The sequence below is a fragment of the Notamacropus eugenii genome, chromosome 1 (assembly GCF_028372415.1).
Source record: "Notamacropus eugenii isolate mMacEug1 chromosome 1, mMacEug1.pri_v2, whole genome shotgun sequence".
Taxonomy (NCBI): domain Eukaryota; kingdom Metazoa; phylum Chordata; class Mammalia; order Diprotodontia; family Macropodidae; genus Notamacropus; species Notamacropus eugenii.
This window is the reverse complement of record NC_092872.1, coordinates 542,380,867-542,402,102: the sequence shown is the minus strand read 5'-3', so window position 1 is coordinate 542,402,102 and position 21,236 is coordinate 542,380,867. Positions and strand designations below refer to the sequence as shown.

Sequence of the window (21,236 nt, the reverse complement as noted above, 5' to 3'; positions counted from 1 at the left end):
CTGAGCGGGGTATCCCGAACTAGTAGTAGGAGGGAGCGAAGCGGGCCGGGGTGGTCAAAGGGGTGTCCGCCCAAGCCCTTCATACCCCTGGGAGAGGGCGGAGCTCGGGCAGGTCCACCTCTTTCGCGGAAGGGGGGAGGTGCCGCCCTACTCACTTTGAGAAGTGGGCGGAGCTTGGGCCGGCCTACCTCGTTATCGGGAGGGGGGGGGGTCTCAGTATTGCTCACTCGCACCGTGGAGGGCGGAGCTTGCGCTTGAACCTCAAGGGAGCTCGGGAGGTCTCCCCTCGTTTTTGAGAAGGGCGCCCCTCCTTCCCTGGGGATGAGCGGGGCTGAGGATGGACGCCGACCGGGGGGCCTCGTTAACGGGAAGGAACCTCATTTCTAATTTGCGGGAGGGGAGCTCCTCTTTAGAAGGACCAGCCCATCTCGTTAGAGGTAGGGGGCAGAGTCCAGCATTGGAAGGCAGGCTTTCCTCATTCCTGAGCAGCACTCCTGTAGTAAGTTCCTTGTTTACAGGGGGCTGTTTGTGTTATCTTGTAGTGGTTTTTGACAAGCATTAGTCATCTTCCCCGAATGAGCCATAAATGGCTTGAAGGTTAGACTCCTGTCTTACACTTCCTTCTATTGCCATCGGTCCTGAGCGTGTAGTAGACGCTCAATAAGTGCTTATTTATGTGGTAGGAATGATCCCTCTGTACCAAAAGCTACCAGAAAGCTAAAGCTCAAACAACAGAAACGCTAACATAGATTCACTTCCTTGATGAAAAAAGACAACGAATCATACCAAGGGGCAGCTAGTGTGGAATGAGGGATGCTTCTTTGTGAAGGTCGGTCGTGGGCATTGCTTTAAAGGAGCTGGGGAAGGAAATATGTTTGGATAGAAAAGAGAAAATATCTAGGGAGGTGGGTAATAGAGGAGAACTCATGAGAGAAATGGCCAGTTTTCTTGACCCAAGTCTTTGACAAGTCACTTAGGATCATAATGGCATGAAATCATAGATTTTGAACTGAAAGGACCCTAAGAGATTTTGAGTGGTCCAAAGTATCACAAGTAGTGAGTGGAAGGCCTGGGTTTCCATTTAGATCTAACTTCAAATCTGTCGCTCTTTTGCCTGTATCACAATGCTTCCTTCCCATTCCTGCACCTCATTTTAATACTCTGTAAAATGAGGGGCTGAATCAGGTGAGGTCAGAGGTGCTTTATATCTCTGACATAAAATTCTGCCCATTTTGTCTTTGTGTGGCAGGAATGCATTGGATCTCAGGAGGAGTTAGGGAATATTTGAAGCTGGCAATTTAGGTAAAACAAAGTCCAGTGGTTCAGGACATTCAGGCCTGTGATTAGAAACTTAAGTATATTTCTAAAAGTTTTTGAGAACCATTGTAAGCTTTTGAGAAGGCATCAACAAGTACAATGACATAATTCTTGTATTTGAACTGCATTAAAAATTGCTGCTGGTGAAGGAATTCAATTTAAAAAAGCAACATTACATATTTACTATATGTAGTCCATTATTATAGATGCTGGAGATACAAAAATGAAAAACAGTATGGTCATTAGCCTGAAGAAGTTTATAGCCTGATAGTGGGGATAAGACGTAGACAAATATCAACAACTAGAAAGAATGTGATGAAAAGAACGGATCAGAGATACAGATAAAAAGAAATCTGAAGTTGACGAAAGTAGTTTTTAGCTGAGAGATCAGTTGCAGGTTGTATGAAAGGGGCCTTGAAGAAGAGACTTTCAGTGCATGGAAATATAGAAGGAGTATGTTCCCAGTTATTGAGCATACTTTGCTTGAATGCTGAAGAGGGCAGACCAAGAACTAGAAACAATTAGTAGTACAATTTGGCTAGAATTGAGTGCATAGACAGGAGCAGAATGAAATAAAATTAAAAAGGAAGCCATAAAAGGGATGTTGGAAGGGACCTCAAAGATCATTAGTTTAACCCCCTCCAGGGCCTGGCACAGATGAGGAAACTAAATTCTAGGGAGGTTGAGAGATTTGCTCCAAACTATACAAGTAGTTAGAGATATTGGGATTCAAACTCTGGCCTTTTGATTCTCAATCCAGAATTTTTTTTCTCTGTGCCATATACCGTTTATCTCTTTGGGAGCCTGATTGTAAAGGGCGTCAAATACCAAGCTAAGAAGTTTTTATTTTATATAGACATTGGGGAGCCACTAAAGTTTTCTGAACTGAAAAGACTACAGACCAAGTATGACAGAGAAGATATGTGTGACAGCAGTCCTTTCTGTCTTATATCTGTGTATATAAAAACTACCTTTCAGTTTATTGATGATGCAGCAGTAGTACATTGGACTTGGAGTGGGAAGGTCCAGGTTTGAGTTTCATTTCTACTTACTAGTTTTGTGATCTTAAGCAAACCTTAGTTACCTCATCTGTAAAATGGGGACAATAATACTAATGTTACATAACTCATAGTATTGTTGTGAAGATCAAGTGATAGAATGTAAATGAAACTGCTTCAGATTCCCAAATTACAATGCAAATGAGAACTCCTAAGCTCATTAGAAGAAGGGTTTACGTGAGATATACTATCTTCTTGGATATCAGGCTTAAACTATTGCCAATAAGGATATTTTAAAATAGTCATTTCCCATAGAAGTTCTGAATGTTAAAAATGAGTGTTGAGGGAGATTCTAGGGGACTTAGAGAGGCAGGGCCATTGTACAGGCAGGATCTACACTGAATTCAGATCCACCAGAGGAATTTGTCAGAAAGGAATGGGTAACCTGTGATCAGTTTAATTTTTAAACTTGCAATTGCCTAGGTAGGGTTACAGGAAGGACTGAAACCCACCTGTCATATAATAGCATGGCTATGTTTTTATCTTTCCCTCTTGCTCAGAACAGTAAACAATGACAGTTTCAACATCAGTAATTTGTAGGTTGAGAATATAAGGTGTGCTCTGTAATTGATACAATGCAATCTTTCCAGAGGAACAGGTTGTCACTTTTTTAAAAAATTGTCTCTTTTTATGAGTTCCTTGAGGGCAGGGACCATGTTTTGTATATTCTGGGTTCTCTCATAGTATGTAGCACAGAACTTGTTACATAGTAGATCCTCATACATTAATGAATGACTATACATTTTAGCAGTATTTCACATAATCTGAATTAGAAGGAACCTTTGTTACTATTTAGTCTTATCCAAAGTTGATCAAGCATCCTTTCTTGTCTCCCTAACTCTGCATGGGAAGCATCTAGGAGTCCTCTGGCTCAGCCTGTGCTCTCCACACAAGGACCACTGAGGTCATTGAGATGGTCCAGGGGACATCTGTTTTCACTAGAAAGACTTCTGATCAGTAGTGTTTAGTTCCCTCCTTGATCTAACCCTAGTGTAAACTTTCAGAAACTATAACTTAGGTCAGAATCTGAGTTTCTCAATCATTTCTTCAAAGGTTTCGTTGTCCTATATTTAATTAACCTATTTATAGAAAATCTGAAATTGGATAAGTTATTGAATTATATGGAGTGGAGTTATTTTAAGGAACAATCTGGTTATCTAGTAAGAGTAAATTTTTCTAGTGACCCTTAGCTTATTTTGGGAACTTGAGCCCAACACAGATTTAAGCCAACAGATCCATTATTGTTTATTTTTTAAAACTTGAAACATTTAGCACAGGGTATCATGAATTCCTACAAAAACAGTAGTGGAAACAAAGTAAAGGTCATTGTAACAGAAGAAAACTTCAGTTAGAGGTCATTTGCCCTCATGATACTTTTAATTTTAAAAGATTCATCCTCAGGTTACTTTTAGAGACCAAGGAATTCATTGTGAAGGAATGTTCACTTACTCAGGCTCAGCTCTCCAGAGAAGCCTCAAGAATAGTCTGTTAAACACCTACCCCATCTATTAGTGGGTTCTCTGGCTATTTGCATGGCCTTAACACTTATTTGATATTCCATTGTCAGCTTTAGTTAGGCAGACAACAAACTCCACCCCTCCTCCACTCCCACTCTGTTCAATTTCATTCATAGATGTACAAAACGGATAGACCCTATTGCACCCAGGGATTCTGCCCTCTAAGAGTACACACACTTCTTACATTCTGCCCTATAGTCCATACTTATTGGCGTATGCTCTCAGAGAAACAGAGAATTCACCACAATGGTTGGATACAAAAGAAATTCCAAGATAGCTGGCATTAATGCAAATTTCCTGGGTTCACAGCTCTTAGTGACCAACATTTAGTTGCAAAATGCTTAGCAGTTGCACATAATAATACCCCAGACCCATCTGCAGGTCAAGGGGAATAATCCAAAGTAATTGACAGGTAAAGAGTAAAGATCTGTACCTTTTTCTGACTTTTAATCCCTGACTTTTAGTTAATTTGCCCAGGGGAGGGAGTAGAAGTAAGAGCGGCTATACCATGGGAAGGGCGTTACTGGGGCTATTCATACAGCATCTCCTTTCCCCTAATGACAGTATTGGCCACCTAGTTGTGTGTGGAAGTATATCTGGTTATGACCTTATTAATGTCTTCCCCTGTTAAACAATGTGCAGGGATGCTGTTTATGATATTTGTTTACCTACCTGTGTTTCATGAGCCTTAATCAGAATGGGAATAGTAATACTCTATACTTTGTAGAGACCAAAATTACCAATGTGGATGTAGGCTGATAGAGTGGGGTGGGGTTCAGTATATGATTAACTTAACCATCTGAAATCCTTTCTTTCTAATGAAGGGAGAAATATATACCAGAGCAAGAAGGATGATCAAACCAGATTTTAAAAACCACATGCATTGCATTGAAATCTTTGTATAGTAAGTACCAGAATTACTATGAAAATATTAACTGTGACACCTCTGAAAAGGAGGTTGGGGGCTGGTTAAGTGACAGTAGAAGATTAATGACATCATATTGTGCACCTTCTGCCATGAGCCCTTCTAGCCCTTCATGGTCCCCTAGAGTTGGTAATGATCTTCTGTGTGGACCTCACATAGCAAAATTTTTGCACTTTTTAAATGTACTAACCAGCAGAATTATATATTAGAATTATTTGTGTTTTTACCTCATCTCCTTAGCAGATAATGAGGTCCTGAAGTTCAGGTATCATATTATGATCAAATATATTTTCCCCAGTCTCTAGCTGGGTCTTGAAAAGGCAGAGAGGAAAAGAGAAAAGGGAACAAGGACACTAATAATAAAGATAGCTTATTTTTATAGAGAACCTTCACAACAGCCTTGTGAAATAAGTACAAGTATTATTACCTCTGTTTTATAGATGAGGAAACTGAGGTTCAGGAGGTTAAGTACTTGCCCATGAGGACACCTTTATCTAGTAAGTATTAGAGGTGGAATTGAAACTCAAGTCTTTTAACTTCAGACTTATGAACAGTATGGGCAAAGGCAGGTGTTAACTGACTAAGCAACCAGGAATATAGACCAATAGATGAGGAAGCTATAGACTGACATACAAACCAGGATTGATACATGAAGATCAGATGAATAGAATAGGACAGGACAAAAAAAGGTAGGGGAATAAACGTTGAGAAGAAATGGGAACTGTGAGCCAACTCCTCTCCCCAGTGGGAAATGTTTTGTTTTTGTTTTTTTTAAAGTACAGCAGAAGAAAATTGGAGCTACTTAGTTGACACTTCATCGGATTAAGAGCTGGAAGAGATTTTAGACTCTAGTCCAATGCCCTAAGTTTACAGCAAAGGTAATAGGCCCAGACAGAGGAAGTTCTCAATGTCATAGAGGGAGTGGTATTAAAACCTAAGTTTTCTGATTCCAGAGCCAGTATTCTATTATACCACAACTATGACCACGCCTGGAACCTCTAGATAACTCAAAACAAGTGATGTATTGAAGACAGAACAAAATATCAGGACAGCCATCACATTATAAGAAGACTTATACACATCCAAAACTCACCCATGTATTTGTACCACCGCGTTGACTCTGTTAAGAGGTATTGTTGATAAAACTTGGAAAAGATCAGCTATAAAATTAATGGGACAACCCAAGGTAATAAACAGCATTGATTCAAACAAAGAACACCAAGAAGAAAACCGAAAGAAAACACCAGTGTCATGACTGAAAGTAGATGAAAAAGACAACTGAATTAGACATTTAACCATTTTTGTTTCCTTGTTATTAGATTAAGATTTTAACTCCCCACAAAAGTGCTGAGAATTGTTGTGCCCTATGGTCTTCTTCCAAGTAAAAGAAGACAGCTAGAAGTCTCTTAAGAAGTCATGGAAGATGAAATCCTAATCTACAGAGCTTGATCAGTAAGTCAATGAATGACTATCACAAATATATAGTCAATACCACTAATCATGAATGTATCATTTGTTTTTGTTTGTTGAAATTTGTGCTGAGCTTTGTCTCTACCACATGTCTTGGTCCTGGGTTTCCAGAATCTATTTCAGTAGGGAATCAATTCATCTCCCACCCCCACCCCCCAATTTCCTCATTTGCTTTCCTTTCCCTCCATGCCACTGACCAACCCCATTTATCTTTCCAAGCAAGTTTATCTAACTCTTTTACTCAATCAACTCATTCCCACTTCCAGATGCTCTTCTAAGGAACACCTTCTCCTTGGCATAGCCTCCCCCTGCTTTGCCAAATTCATTTCCTTTCATCACTGAAATATTATCTCTTCCACTTTGCCTTTCCAGATTAACCAGAAGAGAGGTACTTTCCTTTCCCACCCAACCTAAGCATGTAACTCCCACAACTATTTTCATTCACTATTCTGCTAAACATATTTTGTTCTTTTGCTAGGACATAATTTCACTGTCCTATGCCTGTACTTTTAAAATTGGATTATATGTAGTATGGCTATCATATGTTTGCGTAAGTCAGTGCCACCTGTACTGGAATATAATGTGGAAGACAGTGAAGGTCTCCATTTAATTTTTGACAGCGCTGAAAATAGTATATGGCTGTGTGTGTGTGTGTGTGTGTGTGTGTGTGTGTGTGTGTGTGTGTGTATAGGGGAGGATGATGATAGTGATGATAATAGAAATAAAGACTGAACCTATCATTTCATTGCAGGGAACTCCCAAATGAGGAAATTGCCTCTCCTAATGTAGGTTAGTACCTTCTCTGCAACTTACAGTCTCAGCCTCTTGGAGAAGAACACTAAGAGGTTAAATGATTTGTTCAGGGTCACACATCCATTGTATGTCAGAGGCAGGACTTGAGTCCAGGTCTTACTGGCTCTGAAACTGTCTTTGCTGCGCTATACTGACATTTCTGTAGCACTTGAAGAGTTGTAAAATGCGCATTATCTACTATATCATTGGTGATGACTTCCAGTTTGAACATTATACTTATTGAAGACAGAGAATATGTTTAGTACCAGTTTTTAAATTGTCAAAAACCATCTTCTAAACAGGCTTATGGTCTACTATTGTGGATAATAGTCTACGATGGAGATGTTCACCAGTAACATGGAATAGTAAGTTGCCTGAACAACTGAACATGTAGTGATTTTGCAGTTAGTTTATGGCTTGCTACACAAGAACTCTTCTAAATTTCCTGAATTCAAAGAAAAGCCTCCAAAAGAGATTAAACTTGTGAAGAACTTGGGCATAAAGCTAGACCTTGTGAAATATAGGTGCCTTTATTACCAAAGCAGTAAGCATAAAGACTGAATTATTATTCTGTATGACTTCATTGTCACATATTGAACCTACATGGTATGATAGCAAAGTAGGTTTGAAGGAAGCCACCTATGTTCTTTAGAAGATAAGACTGCTATTATAATAAAAATTTCCGATTCTATAATGCTTTAATATTTACAAGGTATTTTTCACAAACCACCCTATGTAAAATAGGGAAAATAGTACTTCTGTTGTTTTATAGATGAGCAAATGGAGGGTCAGAAACATATAGTGATTTGTCTAGATCACATAGTTTATAAATGTCAGAAATAGGCTTCAATTTCATATCTTTCTTGGTTCCAAGTTTAGGATCATTTGTCCTAACCCCCCTCCTACTGCTGTACAATGTTTATGGCTCCTTGAATAAAAGCATATTTCCCTTAATTACTAACTTTATTTCATCTCAGATCCTGTAAAGAAATGAATAAAAAACTGAACATGAACCAAGGAGTACGCTGTTCTTGAAGAAGCCACATATACATTGTGGTATTCCTTCTCTTTGGTTCCTATTCAGTTTAGCACTTATGATGTGAAATGTAATCAGTGGTTAAGGTAAAGTTAATCTCAATAGCCCTGGCTCTCTAGAATAATGTTTAACTACCAGATCTGGTGGCCCATAGGTATACTATTTGCTATGTAACCTTAAACAGAGCAAATCAACTCCAAACATGTTTGTTTGTTTTTCTGAACAATTCTTAGCCTTTTCAGACCTCCTAAGCAAGAACAGTAACAACTGAATAAGTTTAGGGATTGGAGAAGAAGTTTTCATTTCTTTCCTTCCTCCGGAAACTTCTTCCTTCTTAAATCTGACAAGGGATTAGGAAAAGGAATGGTTATTGCTCAGTGTCCTCATTTCTTTTTCCACTGTCATTACCCTAGTATAGGCCCTCATTATCTCCTCCTTGGATTAGTGTGGGAGCCCCTGAACTGTAGTCTCTGCCTCTGTCCCTCTCAGTTTGTATCCATGTTGTTCAGAATCTTGTTCAGATGCTCCACACATCTGAACACTTTATTTGTCTTCTCAATACCCTTCAGTTATTTTTCAAGGCCTACTGAATAAAATTATAAATTCATATTCTGTCAAGATTAGAAGGAAAATTAGAGATTTCAGTCCCCTAATTTTGCAGACAATAACATAGAGGTCGAGAAAGTGGAAGTGATTTGGAGGTGACATGGTCATACACTTCATCAGTAGCAAAACTAAGATTCAAAAACCCTTGGATACTTCACTGTTTTTTCCCCACTGCACCACACTCCATCTACCCAGTCCAAACTCAGGCAGGCGGTTCCAGCCTACCTGTCTAGCCTGATCTCCCATTCCTTCCTGATACAAACCTTACATTCCAGCCACACTAGCTTCCTTATACTTCCCCAAATACGCGAGCACTCTTGCACTTTAGTCTTCTTGTCCATGCTGTTCCCTCCACCTGGAATGCCATTCCTTCCCCCTTTCTATTTATGGAACTCTCTCAGATCAAATACTGTCTTCCTACAAAGTTTTCACTGATCAACCCAGTTAGAAGTCCTCTTTTTCTCTCAATTCCTATAGCATTTTGTTTATGCCTCATCATATAATTTTTGTAGTTATGTCTGTACATAATAACTATAGTACCTACATCACAGGATTGGTGGGAGGTCAAGTGAAATAATGTATGTCATTTCATATTATAAAAGCACTAAACAAATGTCAGTTTTTAATCATTTTATGTACTACCTTATGGATTATAAACTCCTTAAGGACAGATACTATAACTCATTCATCTTTGTGCCCCCTACAAGGCTTACTACAGTCCCTTTTACATGCACACATTAAGGCCTCTTGAATGAATAAATGTTTAATACCTCCCTTTGGGGTAGCTAGGTGGTGCAGTGGATAGAGCACCAGTGCAGGAGTCAGGAGGACCTGAATTCAAATCTCACCTCAGACACTTGACACTCACTAGCTGTGTGACCTTGGGCAAGTCACTTAACCCCAATTGCTTCATCCTGGGTCATCTCTAGTCATCCTGATGAGCATCTGGTCACTGGATTCAGAGGGCTCTGAGAAGTGAGGCTGGTGACCTGCACAGCCCTCCCTCACTCAAAACAAAGTCAAGGGCAAGTCATGTCATCATTTCTCTGATGGCATGGTCTTCTTCAGCAACAAGGACAACACACACCTCCCTTTGAACAGTGTTATCGCAGAGACCTGGAGACCAGATCTTCATTCCATGTCTTTCCCAACCCTTGAAACCAAATTAATATGATTGTGAAGTACATTATAAGCAAAATGGAAGCATAAATTACGTATAAGTCCACAGCTGGTTGAAATATTTTGCTAGACCACAGAGTAAGTTAGAAGTTCCTAAATGTGATTACATCTTAGTGACAATATTTGGAAATAATTTATTTTCTTTTTTCAATCTTTGATTTTGTTTTCATGGTTTTTGGTTATCTCATAGAGTCATTAATTTCTGCTTGGTCCATTGTAATTTTCCAGGGATTCTATTTCTTGGGTAAAGTTTTGTACCTCTTGTGCTAAATTGTTAATTCTCTTTCCAAGTCTACTTCATGGTTGGCATTCCTTTCCCAATTCTTTCCTTTAGCACTCTTGTTTCATTTTACATATTTTAAACTTTTTTTTAAATCTAGCTTTACATCTTCTAGGAATTCTAATTGATTTTGTGAGGATTTACTTGTAGGTGTTTTGGAGTAGTTTTCCTCTTCTGGGTTTGAGTCTTGATCATCCTTGACATCATAATAGCTCTTCATCATTTTAAAATTTACTCATTCTTCTAGCCTTACTTCCCAGATTGGGACTTCATGTTAGGGTCATATTCTTTATACTTCTGATGGAATTGTCATGGCTGTGTATGGACCTAGCTTGTCTTATCTATGGCACTATACCATCTAAGAATTATATTCTATGTTCTTCAAGCAAAATGAGGTAGCTTAGGCCAGAGGGTTATAAAATTTCTGTGGACCCTGGTATTATTATTATTTCTTTAAGTTAATATAATTGCATACTGGGGTTTAGATGTGATTAGTATAAAATACCAAAGGTAATAAGATTAATGATTTTTCTATATAAGGTAATTTGGAAATGCATTTAGCTGAATTGATGTCATTTGACTGGTAATAAGTTTTGTTTCATGTTTTAAATGCATGATATTGTGAATATTATTGTAATTCTAAATTCTCTTATGAAATTAATGAAATTATGTCAGACATGTTATTAGAAAAAATGACTTTTTAAAAAGTATAGATGATGTCAGATTATGAATTGATCTGTTAAAAGTGTGATAAAAATGTTTAGATATTTTAAAACTGTTAAAAGTAATGGGGTATATTTTGTTTTAAAACATAATTTAACTATAATAAAGTGACTTCATCTGAAAATTCTTGGCTATCACTTGTAAAAATTATGAAAATATAAAGGATGGTTTAAAGATGTAACTTCATTAATATGAGTCAACTCTCAGATATTTGTTATATATCTGAAACCCCAGAATGTGGTTAGTTTTAATTTATAAGTAAAGGATAAATGAAATATAACTGTTAGGGAAATATGATGAAACTAATAATATTCAAGCCCTAAACTGTGGTTAGTGAAATTTTGTTATTTAAGGTAAAAACTCTTGGGGCTATAATTTTGTTTTGAGTTTTGATTACAAGAATGGTTGTCTCAATTGTTTTGAAGCCAGGAGTAAAAAATGGCATGTGGAACAGTCTGAGAACTGCTACAGATGGATATCTGTCTCTGGAAAAAGTTGAGGGGATAACCTTGGCACAATCTAAGGTAAAATCCTCTTATCTTAGTTTCCTCATGATGATATTTCCTTTCTGAACAGGAAATTTCCCCATCTGGTTAATCCTGAAACTTTAGATACCTTGTGACTGAATGGCTATCAGATATGACTCATGTCAGGAACCAAACAGAGCTAAAGGGTTTTTTTTCTCCCTGTTACAATACATGACATTATTATAAATATCTCCCTCCTTTTCTTTTCATAGCAAATTTCTATAATCAGGGCAGGTGAGAAGTAAAAGTTTTGTAAGTACAATGCTAAATCTATTAATTAATAGATTGATACTGGAACATCTCTGAGTTACTGTAATAGGATGCAAGTATAACTTACAATTTTAATCTGTATTTGTAGTCAACTTATACTATATGGATGATATCCTCCTAAAGGGGATTTCCAACATGGAAAATCAGCTTTGATTATGTTTTAGTAATAAATTCTCAAAATTAGATTAAGGATTTTACATATAAAATTGTATTGATAATTGTAAAGAAAGCAACATTATTTTCCTATTTTAATGTATCTAATAATTTTAAAAGATATTTACAAGTGTTAGACTCTCATGAATTTTTTTTTTTTAAGATTGTTACATCAGGTACAGGGTTTAGATAAAAAAAAGAAACAGCAAGTAAAATTCTCTGAAGTTTCAGGTTTGGAAATTCAAATTTAAAAGATTGTACTAAATTGTTTTAAGTCTTGTTACTGGTATATTTTAGCAGAATTATCTAGGAACCTCTACAAATGACTTGGAATCAGAAAAGCAAAACCTCTTTCACAGTTACCTTGAGAATGAAGTCTATTTCAGAATGTCCAAGAGAAGATATCCAGGGACCAGATGACTTATATAAAACATTAGGGATTCAAAATGTGCTGATTAAATGGACGTTGGGAGTGGGTTACTAGGATACAGAGAGATTTGATGTTAGTTAATATTGATGATCATTATTGCATCGCTTTGGCTTTTTTAAATGGTGTTTCTGTTTTTGCTGTTTTCTTGGTTAACTTAGTGACATGTAAATCTACCTTCTCAAAATTAGTTCATTGGGAGCCCTCTAAATAGTTTGATCTGTTACCTGACATGTAATTTTGATTATGAATATATGAAAAAACCTTATAGATTTGACTTAGAGCTAAGTGATCCATGGAGGGAATGGGCTTCTCGTTCTCCCATGAATCAAAAGGGGGAAATTGAGGGGATTGAGAGAGCAAGTGGCTAATTGTGGAAATTGAGTGAACCATACTGACTCCATTTTGTGATTCAATTCTGCAGCTAGCTTAGTTACCTTTCTATTCAATTATGGGTATAGTCCAATTTCTGTCTTATGAGAAAATTTTATTCATTTGTGGGAATTGAGAAAAAAATCTTATTTATTATTTTTATTTATTTATTATTTGAACCTAGCCCTGTATGGCTGGGAAGCTGGACCACCTCCACCTGCTATTTAGAGACCCTTAACTAAGGACCTGGGTTATGCTGACCAAAAACCTAATCAGATCCAAAGATTGATGTAAGAAGTTTTCTTACAATTATACATCTCAATGCAAACAGGGTGTATGGGGTGTTCAAAGAGGACTGGTGTTGTGTTCGTCCTTCATTGCTGAAGAAGACCATGCCATCAGAGAAATGATGTATGACTTGCACTTGACTTTGTTTTGAGTGAGGGAGGGTTGTGCAGGTCACCAGCCTCACTTCCCCTCCACAGCCATCTGAATCCAGTGACCAGATATTCATCAGAATGACTGGACATGACCCAGGATGCACTGGGAGACCTTGGGCCCTTTAAGCCAAGGTCTTTGCAGGTACTCATTTAAGGTGAGGTAACACCCGGTCATTGAATAGGCCTGTTTAAAAAGTAGCCAGGGCATGATGCCTTTAATGAGGCAAGGAAAAAGAAAGACATCAGTCTGGGAGGGAAACAGCAACAGTTACTATTGATAATCACTCCTGTGCTGTCCTGTTCTGTCCTGTCTTGTCTTGTCCCCTGCAGCCTACTACACTCTGAAGCTGGGATGCCAATGGGCCCCTGCCTAAGGGATCTTCTGGACCCTCCTAGCTTTAGAGTCATTATCAATAGGAGGACTGGTACCTCTGTTGTGAAGGCTTGCTGAGCCCTTTTCAGGGTTGCTTATCTATTTTTGGTATCTGCCTGTGGCTCTAAGAAAATGAGGGGAATAAAGCATGCGCCATACCAGTAAACCATCTTGGCACACGTGCTAAACCAGGTTGAGTGTAACTGACATTGGTAAGTTAGGAGGGTGTATACCCCAAGCATGTGAAGACTTCCCTGGCAGAATGGGCAGATGAGTACAATTTGTTCTAATGGTGATGAGGGCAGCTGAAGTAGGCACTAGTGAGCACTTAGTACTTGGTAAGCCATCAAAGACACAGTTCATTCATTGCATTCCTGGCTGCCACCAGTTGTCTTGACTTTTGTCTTACCACTGGACTTCAGTAACTCTGGAAGAGAGAATGAGGCTGATGATTTTGTGCATCTCTGCGTCACTTAAACCCAATTCATGCACTAGTTGAGACATCATTCCATGATGTCACTGGTCCTCTTCAAAAACGAAGGACGAGCAACAATATCTCAAGCAACCCATATGTTTTATCTGAAAACTGACTCCATGCTGATCAATTAGTTACTGTTTCAATGTTTCTTTGATTGAATACAGATGCTTTGGGGAGATTGGGTCACCTTTCCTGATTTCAGGAAGTTATACCTATTCATTCTTCCCTCTCAACTTGTGAAGTCCCTAATCTTTCCTCTAATTAGAAATTAGATCTTAATGATTTTCTTTTAATTAATTGGTCTTATTTGGTTCCTTGATTTTTAATGTATAAAAATCTATCTCCCTCATATATAGGGTCTACCCCTAAGTTGAGGAAGACAGCTGGTCCCAATTGTTTATGCAATTGGCTTGCGCTGCTTAATAAATTGATAACCTTGGAAGCTCCATTTCCTCAGTCATTTAATCTTTCACCCACCATAACCCTGTGTTGTCTGATTGAGGAAACAGTCTGATTTGCCTTCCTGGTCTTTCCAGGTTTTAGACCCTAATTTGGGTCTAGACAACACACCTGTAGAATTACCCCTAGATGGAGTTCCAGTAGAAAGTTGCTGTCCTAGCCCTGTCAACTATCTGGAGAGTTCTACAAGTTCAGAATGAAAGTGCTGCCTGGTTATCTTTATTCTGCATCCTGGCACTGAGTCTGAGATCTCTTCATAGAGGGATGGTACTTGTCCTTGTACTGGGGCTATTTACTCTCTCCACACTGGGAGTGAGGGATAACTTTACGGTCCAATTTTATACCTAGCCTCTAACTCCTCAATCCCTGCCCACATCTTTTCCACTGTTCTTATCCTTGTTGCTTGCCTGTACACTAATTGTGATCTGGAGGCAGCTGGGTGATGCAGTGGATAGCATACTGGATCTGAAGTCAGGAAGATCAGAGTTCAAATCTAGCCTCAGACACTTAGTAGCTATTGGATCCTGGGCAAGACACTTATCTTCTATCTGCTTCAGTTCCATCATCTATAAAATTAGGATAATAGTATCACCTACCTCCCAGGATTATTGTGAAGATCAAATGAGATATTCGTAAATCATTCCACAAATTTGAAAGCACTACACAAATGTTTATTATTATTAGAATTATCTTAGTGTGAAAGATGAACCACCATAGTTAACTACTCAGTCTGGTGCTCTTCTTGGATCTTGGTTGGAGTTGTAGGAGAAACGAGGTTATACTTCTTTTTCCTACTCTACTATCTGGGCTTGTCGCTTCTATTTCTTTTTTCTTCAATTATTTAAAATACTCTAACTTCTACATAGATGTTGAAACTGTATTTTCTAATAATTGGTGGGTAATAGAAAGTAATTACTTATACCTGTTTTGCATACTCAGTCAATCATCAAATATTTATCAAATGCTTACTATGTACCAGGCACTATCTTTCCCTCTAGGATGTCATATTCTAAGGCAGAGATAAAGTACAAACAGCTATCTGTGTACATGCAAGATATGTACTGAGTAAGTGGGAGATGTGTGTGTTCATCCTTCGTTGCCAAAGAAGACCATGCCATCTGAGAAATAATGACATGACTTGCACTTGACTTTGTTTGAGTGAGGGAGGGCTATGCAGGTCACCAGCCTCACTTCTCCTCCAGAGCCATCTGAATCCAGTGACCAGATATTCATCAGGATGACTGGAGATGACTCAGGATGAGGCAATTGGGGTTAAGTGACTTGTCCAAGGTCACACAGCTAGTGAATGTCAAAAGTGTCTGAGGTAAGATTTGAACTCAGGTCCTCCTGACTCCTGCACTGGTGCTCTATCCACTGCACCACCTAGCTGCCCAAGTAGGAGATAATATTTGAGGGAAGGCATTAGCAGTGAGGGCCTCTTGTGGAAGGTGGGATTTTAGCTGAATGCTCAAGAAAACCAAGAGACAAGATTGTAGAAAGCATTCCAGGCATAGAAAACAGTCAGTGAAAAGGCACAGAATCATAGAAGAACTTCAAGTAGGTCACTGTTTCTAGATGGTAGAATATGCAAAGGGGAATAAAGTATAAGACTAGTAGAAAGGGGCTAGGTTGAGAAAGTCTTTAAAGTCAAATAAAGGATTTTTTTATTTGATATCTCAGGCAATAAAGAGCCATTGAAGTTGATTGAGTAGGAGAGTGACTTGATCAGACCTCAACTTTAGCAACATTACTTTGGCAGCTAAGTAGAGGATAGACTGGTATGGGCAGAGATTGTAGCAAGGAGACCAACTAGATGGTTAGTCTAGGCATGAGGTAATGAAGGCCTGCACTAGGGTGGTGGCTATGTGAGTAGAGGAGTAGATATATATAAGTGACATTATTATGAAGGTAAAAAATGACAGTGGGGTGGCAAAGGTGGTACAGTGGACAAAGTACCAGGCTTGAGTTCAAATGCAGCCTCAGACACTTACTAGATATGTGACTCTGGACAAGTTACTTCACCATGTTTGCCTCAGTTTCTTCATCTGTAAAATGAGCTGGAGAAGGAAGTGGCAAACCACTCTAGTATCTTTGCCAGGAAAACCTCAAATGGGGTTATGAAGAGTCAGACACTATTGATTTTTTAAAATGACTGCTCCTGGCAACAGATTGGATACATGGAATAAGTACAAGGATGACGTGGAAGTATCTAGCCTAGGTGACTGATAGTGATGGTGTAATGGGACCTAGATGCCTAAAGACCCAGAATTTTCCCATACATTTCAGCAGCTCAGATCACTGGCCCACTCCAGACTACACCACTTCTTAATCCCATCCATATCCTTTCACTCTCCCTTTTGTATATAATCAATCTCATCCACATTAACTGCAGGTTTACTAGAAAACCTGCCTGCTCCTATTGGTGTTACAATAAAATTTGTCCCTTGGCTGGAAGATGATTTGAATATGTGAATTTATTCCAGGTAGAAGCCACACTGTACTCTCACATTTCAGGGGTTCCCAGCAATCCTAAACCACATCAATAGTATGTTGTTGTTCAATAATTTTAGTTGTGTTTGCCATTTCTCCAGCTTATTTTACAGATGAGGGACTGAAGCAAATAGGCTTAAGTGACTTGCCCCTAAAGTAAGGATCTGAGGCTGGATTTGAACTCACAAAGATGAGTATTCTTGACTCCAGGCCCAGCATTCTATATCCTCTGTGCCACCAAATGAATTCTGTTTTACATATATTGAGTTTGAGATGTCCAATAGGCCACTAGTGACATGAGAATGAAGGTGCAAGAACAAGCAAAGTGGGATTTTTGTTGTTTTCTTTTTGGAGTTCAATTTCCTAGGCTCAGGCTAAATTGAAAACATCTGAAGGGTAATTCCCAGCTGTTCTGTGATGCATTGTGGCTCTGAGCTTCTTAGTTGAAAACTCTATATACTGGGAGGTGGGCATTTTGCTTTGGGAGTTTTACTTATGAGAAGGACCTTTTGATTCCCTGGATGGGATTCTGAGTAGCCATTTGTTAAGAGCCCCCCAACTACTCAGATATTGGTGCTCCTCCATCCAGTGGTGTATGTAGGTGGTTATATTAGTTTGTCAGACAGTTAAGAGTCCTGTCTGTTGATCTTTGTGCTAATTTTTCCGCTTGAATTTCCTCCACATTCAGGGTGTTAACCTTTCCTCTGAACTAGTGAGTGACTTGTATATGTTAATTAAAGAAGGATTGTTAACCCCTTTGAAGCTGTCTTTCCTTTATAAAGCAGACCAAAGAACCTGCGCTAGCAGGCCATCCTGGTGTGCTAGGGTATTTTCTCTTACAGAAGGTCAGGAGAGATTAGGGCTAGAAGAAAAATAGATGGGAAACCATCTTCATAGAGATGGTAATTGAACCTTTAGGACTGATAAGATCACCAAATGAAATAGTGTAAAGGGAGAAGAGGATCTGGGACAGAAACTTGGGGAATATCCACAGTTAATGGGCATGAGCTGGAGGAAGATACAGTAAAGGAGACTTGAGAAGGAGCAGTCGGACAGGGAGGTAGAGGAAGAACCAGGAGGGAGCAGTGTCATGAAAATCTATAAAAGAGTGAATATCAAAGAGGAGAACAAGATTGACAGTATCAGAAACTGCAGAAAGTTCAAGAAGGATAAGGATTGAGAAAAGGCCACTGCATTTGACAGTTAAAAGATTTTTGGTGATTCTGGAGACAGCAATTTCAGTTGAGTGATGAGATCAAAAGCCAGATTGCAGAGAGATTAGAGACAAGTGAGAAAAGGGCAAGTAGAGGCACCTTGTACAAATAGATTTCTTTAAGGAGTTTGGCCAAGAAAGAGGTACCAAGGTACCATGGTTGGGGGCGAGAAATATAAGATGACATGTAGGTTTCTTTTTTAAGTATGGGGAAGGTGTGGGCATATTTGTAGGCATCAAAAAAGGAGTCAATAGATAAGCAGAGACTGAAGATTAGAGAGAGGTTAGGATGATAGTGGGAACAGTCTTCCAGAGAAGATGGGAGGGGATGGGGTCAAGGATGCATGTAGAAATGTTTGTCTTAGCAAGGAGAAGGGTTACCTATTCATGCAAGACAGAGGTAAAAGAGAAGATAGTGGGGGAAGATGTCTGAGTTATATGAGAAGAGGAAGAAAGGGAAAAGGACAGCTCTTGGTGAATAGGACCAGTTTTTTCATTGAAGTATGAGGTAAGATTCTCCCCTGAGAGACTCAGGGAGAGGATGGTATGGGAAGTCTGAGAAAGAAGGAAAAGGTTTGGAATAGATACTATGGTTAATGGAATACTGACTCAATTAGGGAAGTGTAAAAGGATTTCCTTGCTGTAGTGAGGGCCCATTTAAGATTATGTAACAAATTTGTGGTAGACCCAGTTATCACTTTAAAAAAATTTTCTTCACCTCTGTTCAGAAGCACATGCTTTGAAGCAAAGGCAGATGATAGTAGTAATTCAAGATTGGGGTTTGGCAAAGTATGGTTGATAAGATAAGGATAATGCATAATTATATACCTAAGTCAAATATAGGGCAAGTGATCATGAATAATTTTGTAAGAAGTATACCAGATTAACAAGGCTGTGATAAAGTGCTCATTGCAATTATATGCAAAGGGAAAATAATGGTCTTAGTTTGACATACTGCCTAAATGTTGGGAAAGCAGATTTCAAAAGGTTGAGGAAAAGGATAGATAAGATCCCATAGATGAAAATTAAATAGGGGAAGGCAACCTGGGAAGAATGGGAAAATCTTAAGGATTAAATTCTGAAGACACAAAAAGAAACAATTTCAGTGAGAAGAAACAAAAACAGTATTTGTCTGAAGGGGTTGATGAAGATACATAAGGAACACAAAATCAACTTAGATTTTTAACATACATACAGAAGATATATACAGGAGATGGAGTCAAGGACAGGCAGCAGAGGACAAATGTAAGAGTGTAGTCCTATAAAAACAATAACAAAAGTGCTAAAGCTCAGAATGACCTAAGGCTAAGGAAAGGAACTATCAGTCAATTAGTTAATATAAGTTTATTAAGCCCTACTTTATGTCCAAATTACCAATGGGAATGGAGACAAAAGTGAAACTGTCCCTCGAAGATTTTATGAGACAACATGCACATAGATAGCTATATATAAAACTTTCAAAGCAGATACACTGTAAGGAGATAGGATGTGCCAGCAGTTGGGGAAAGGTAGGGGAGAGTCTAGGAAAGGCCTCATGCAAAAGATGGGATTTTACCTAAATCTTAAAGAAAAGCAGGGATTCTGAGAGATGGAGATAAGGCAGAAGTACTTTCTAGGCACAGGTGATAGCCAATGTAAAGGCACAGAGAAAGGAGATGTGTGTGAGGGATCGTAAAAAGACCTGTTTGGCTAGACCAATTTGTAGAAGAAGAGATTAATATATAATATGACTGGAAAGGCAGATTGGAACCAGGTTTTGAGGAACACTAAATGCAGAAGACTTTCTTTTTGATCCTAGAGGTAATTGGGGGAGCTGTGCTTTAGGAAAACCATTTGGTGGCAATGTGGAGGAGGATAGATCAGTGTGAAGAGAGACCAGTTGGAATGTTACTGTAATAGTCCATGTGAGAGGATAATAAAGTTCCAGGTAAGTAGAAAGAAGATATATAAAAGGGATGTTGTAGAGAAAGAAATGACAAAATTGATAAACTGATTGGAGATATGGGTTGAGTAAAAATGAGGAGTCAAGGATAATGTAAGTTATGAAACTGACATGAAAGATGGTGGTGCCTATGGTAATAATAGGGTAGATTGGAAGAGGATTTAGTTTTGGGGGAATAAAGTTCTGTTTTGGACATATTGAGTTTAAGATTCCCACAGGATATCTGGTTTGAAATGGCAGTTGGAGATATGATACCAGAGCTCAGGAAAGTGGTTAAGACTGAACATATAGATCTAAAAATCATCTGAATAGCAGTGATAATTGAATCCATAGGAACTAAGATTAATAAGTGAGTATAGAGAAGTAAAAAGGAAAAAATTTCCAGAACAGTGTGGGAGTATAACAGTTAGGGGGAGTGACATAGTTGATGACCCAGCAAAGAAGAATGAGAAGTGGTCAGACAGGAAGGGGGAGAAACCAGGAGAGAGTGTCATGAAAATTTGGAGAGGAAACTGTATTCAGGAGTAGATGGTTGGTTAACAGGAATGATAACTGAGAAAAGGTCAGTTTAGAGTCAGCAACTGCGATCATTTGAGAGAGCAGTTTGACAGCTGAGGGCAGCTTTGAAGAGAACAGTTTCAAATGAGTTTAGAAGTCACATGAGAGCTAGTGTAGAAGTGAAGAGGAGAGGAAGTAGAGAAATTAACTGTAGACTGCTTTTTCAAGGAATTTGGCTGAAAAAATGGAGGAGAAATATAGTACAATAATCCCTAATGAAGATAGTAGGACCTAGTAAGGGTTTGTTTGTTTTTTGTTTTTATTTTTAGGATGAGGGAGATTTGGGTGTATTTATAGGTATCAGGGAAAGAGTCAGTATATAGGAAAAGAGCGAAGACTAGAGAGAGAGAGGGAATATAGGAGAAAATGTAATCAACTGGAGGGTTGGTCTTATTGAGCAGGAAGACCATTTCTTTAGCATTTTTTTTTTTTTTAGCTACTATGGGGGAAAAGGAAAATCAAAGAAAAGTCAGGACTGAGCTCAGGAAGGAAGAGATAATGATCAGTGACAACAGAGGTGAGACCTAGCTGTTCAGTTTTTATTTTGTTTTTGTTTTCCAAGGGGAATGACTCTCACACTAGAAATGACAAAACAAAAATGACTTACAATGAACTCACACCCAAGATAGAT

At 38.6% G+C, this 21,236-nt stretch overlaps 1 long non-coding RNA gene across 3 annotated transcripts; it reads left to right on the top strand.

Annotated features, from left to right (window-relative positions):
- The first annotated feature begins 19 nt into the window (after positions 1-19).
- On the top strand, positions 20-11,319 carry LOC140520308 (uncharacterized). Of its 3 annotated transcripts, XR_011972453.1 has the most exons (5): positions 20-499; positions 4,717-4,796; positions 5,595-5,695; positions 5,771-6,269; positions 7,039-11,319. It is a non-coding gene; the product is annotated as an uncharacterized lncRNA (long non-coding RNA). The 3 variants fall into 3 exon arrangements; XR_011972454.1 differs by lacking the exon at positions 5,595-5,695 and having other exon boundaries at positions 21-437; XR_011972452.1 differs by lacking the exon at positions 5,595-5,695 and having other exon boundaries at positions 21-499.
- The last annotated feature ends 9,917 nt before the right edge of the window (positions 11,320-21,236 follow it).